General features: G+C 43.0%; 1 long non-coding RNA gene across 1 annotated transcript; it reads left to right on the top strand.

Annotated features, from left to right (window-relative positions):
• The first annotated feature begins 329 nt into the window (after window positions 1-329).
• Window positions 330-1,668, top strand: LOC150039580 (uncharacterized). Its single transcript, XR_016534324.1, has 2 exons — window positions 330-641; window positions 1,285-1,668. It is a non-coding gene; the product is annotated as an uncharacterized LOC150039580 (long non-coding RNA).
• Window positions 1,669-3,671: the final 2,003 nt, after the last annotated feature.

The raw sequence follows: 3,671 nt of genomic DNA, 5'->3' as shown, positions 1-3,671 counted from the left end.
CTGGATTGGGTCAGCCAACAGAGCAGCTGCATGTGTTGGAGAAGCCAGCCCATGTGGGGCATGGCGGGGGGCCCAGATCTGGAGATCCCCGGACTCTCAGAACACATGAAGCTCAGTGTCAGGGGAGCCTCTTGTTACACAAAAAAAAAAATCTCAGGGAGGTGTAACACTCACAGCCTAAGAAAAGGGAACAGTGAAATCCTAAACAGTATTTAACAGGAATAAGTTAGTATGAGTGTATTCCTATTAATATACTATGAATGATATATTAATAACATTAATGACATAGTATAGCAATATATTCATGAGTTAAGGTTAATAGAGCTGATTCTAATTAGTATTAATAGAACTCTTACCACATACGAGGTTACTTTTCAAGTCAGGTAAGTATTCTCTCTCCTTTTTTGCTGGAATTTGAACTCAGGGCCTCATGTCTACTCAGCAAGCACTCTTCTGCTTAAGCAATGCCCCCAGCCCTCTTTTGGGGTTGATTATTTTTCAGATAGGGTTTTAATTTGAATCCTCCTACACAGCTGGGATTACATGTATGCGCTACCATACCTGATTTTTTTTCTTTGAGCCAGGTTCTCGGTCTATATCCCAGTCTGACCTTGAATTTGTGATCCTCCTGCTTCCTCTTTGTGAGTACTGGGATTCCATGAATTTGTGCCACTAAATCGCTGACATTGATTTCCTTTCCTTTCCTTTCCCCTCCCTCCCTCCTTCCCTCTTTCTTTTTTTATTTTTTCTTTCTTTCTCCTCTTCCTTCCCCTCCCCTCCCCTTCCCTCCCCCTCCCCTCTCCTCTCTCTCCCCCTCCCCTTCCCTCCCCTCCCTTCCCCTTCCCTTCCCTTCCTTCTTCTGCTAAACCAACCTTGAATTCCCCAGGACAAATCTGATTCAATCATGCTCTTTCATCCTTCTTCTAAATTACCAGATTCCACTGGCAAATATTTTTGAGCATGTTTACTTCTATGTTCTTTAGGAATATTGATCAGTAATTGCATTCACTGTCCAATAGGATAAGCCTGGATTACATGATGCTCCATGCAACTAAATCTAAATGGATTACATTATGATGTAAAATTGAAATTCCACTGCTTTGGATATTCCAGACACATCTGAAGTCAAATCCATGGATTAGAAGTCAAAACCAATAATATTGGATGGTACCAGCATGTCTATCATATTGGACAGCACAGAGAGCTTTCCCTGCAACCTAAGCTTTTGTATGTCTTTGAGCAGAGTTCAAACTTTGACGTTTATCTGTTGTCTTTTATCCTTAGTGTGGTGGTGGAGCTCTTTCCAGCCTTGGAAAAGAAACTCTGTGATGGATCATCTGACATCTGTTTTTTTTTTCCCTACCCCTAAAAGTGTTCTTTAAATTCCCAGCCTAGGAGGGGGTCAGCTCAGTATTATGTAAAAGCAAGGTTTAGTTTCATTTAAAAAAGGGAAAGGTGTTTTAGTTTGGCCAGTTCTAGGCAGAACCCAGAAGTGCTCTTATAGGATGCATATTTCACAAACCAAGATTTATTCCAGAACAAAGCTCTAGCATAGCAAAGGTTTTGTCTGGCCAAGTGGGATCCATCCTTACTTTGCATGAGCAAACCTGCAGGTACAATATTTTACAAGGCACATCTCCTTTCAATAATTAAATACCTATGCCAGCATGTTGTAATTTCTAAGGACATAAAGATCACAGAGAAATAGAGCGCTTTATAGTCAAGCAAAGCTCAGGGAGGGTTGTAGATGGGGGGTGGTTTAGGGAGGGTTGTTAAAGAGGAGTATTCTGCTTAATGAGAATGAAAAGGAAATTGTAACTTGGTTCCAAATTGTTCACTGGGGTCAGGAGACATGGAGTAAGAAGGGCAGTGCTGAGATCTCAAGCCCAGCTGGGACTCCAGGATGGGCTCACATCATTGATTTTTTTTTAACTCTGTGAAGGAAGGCTTTCTCTTGGACATCTTGTGTCAAATTGGAAAAGAGATTTTTGTAACGGACCCCTCCACCCACCATCAGAGGCTCTGTACGAATCATATCCCTGAGATGCTGCTGGGTTTAGACAAGCTAGGATTTCTAATGGTGGTTTTCCCTTTCAGTGACCTTGGGCAAACCAGTAACCTCTCTGACCCTCTCTTTCTTTTCAGGGAAACAGAACAACAAACCCCATTCTCTTAGTGTGAGATCTGTGGGCCAGCCCCACTACTACTCTCAAGAGCTCTTGCTATAACCGTGGCTGTGTGGGCCACTCTTTTGGGAGGAGTGTCATAGTCCCCCCAGCTGGGTGGTTGGGGGTGAGGGGTGTTTGAGGGGACTAATAGAGAGAGGGGAACATTTTCATCCTTCTCAGCCCCCATTCTTTTCTAAGTTAGGATGAAGTTTAGATCAAGGGCCAGGACCTTGACTCCCCCTGCCCCCATAATTGTGAGCGGTTAAAAGAGATTCAGGCGAAAAATACAGGCAATGGTCACAAAGGATTTGGAGACTCATTGCCACCAGGAAGTCAAACACCATTGCGGAGTGAGGTGCTCTCGGAAGGCAATCGGAGGAGGATGTGTTTGGACAAGCAGGGATTAAAAAGAAGGGTATCTTAGGAAAAATGGTAAACACCATTGAGCATTATGAAGGGTTGGCAGTGCAAAGTGTCTGTCGGACTGTGGGAGAGTAAGCAGGATGTCCTCATAATAGTCCCATATGTGCCTGTGGTCCAACTTGATTTAAAATTTTATGTCTACAGGAGAAATGCCAGAGTAAAGAAATCGCGGGGGAGGGGTGTTTCCAGACATCAGGGATACCCGTGTGGCTCCACAAACAGCGCACGCACCTTTTTACCCAGACAGTTCTATTAATATTGGATTTCTGCTATGATTATAAAACATCATCCGACACAAGCTGTGCGGTAACATTTCTCCCCCAGCAACCAGGGAGCCCGGAGAAGCTGGATTGTCATTTGCAGGAGACAAATGACAATAATCCCTAGAGATGGGATGTGCAGAAAAAGATATAATCCTATTAAGAGATTGCATTGTGCACGTTGCCTCTTGTGGTCCCAAGTGCAGATGCAGGAAGGAGACAAGGGGGCCTGTAACAGCTATAGGAAGGAGCTCTCCCTGCAGTTGGCAGTGACAGCGCCCTGCCATTTCTGAACAAGGGTCCTTGGGGTATCGGATCACAGTAAATGACTGAGGGGAAATGTACTCAAGAAAGGTGATAGACCTGAACAACTGGAGTTTCACTTCTGAAGGACCTGGAGGAAGCCTGGCCATGACTCAATTTTTTTCATATATTTTTATTGTAATTAATAGAAGGGTTACATTATATTCATCAGATAGAAGGTACATTACTTCATAAATATTGATACCCTTTCACATGTCATGGTTCCCATTTCCCTCCCCCTCTCCCCATACATCTTGATTTTCCCCCTTCCCTCTCCTATTTCAATTAAGCGTATATAAAATATATCAGATAACAAGGTGAAATATTGTAACAATATGAGATAAAGGGACAGCAAAAGGACAACAATCACTCATTATATGGCTTCTGTTTCTATATCCTAGAGATCCTTTCATTTAGCATCATACTGTATGGCCTTATGTATCTAGGTTTTGCTCTATTGTGAACCTCTCCTAGGAGAGCCCAAGGTTTCTACTGATTATTGTAAATGAGGGAAACC

Source organism: Megascapheus bottae, unplaced genomic scaffold, assembly GCF_031878675.1.
Source record: "Megascapheus bottae isolate mThoBot1 unplaced genomic scaffold, mThoBot2.hap1 HAP1_SCAFFOLD_289, whole genome shotgun sequence".
NCBI lineage: Eukaryota > Metazoa > Chordata > Mammalia > Rodentia > Geomyidae > Megascapheus > Megascapheus bottae.
The sequence above is the reverse complement of the archived record's forward strand: the minus strand, read 5'-3'. Positions and strand labels throughout refer to the sequence as shown.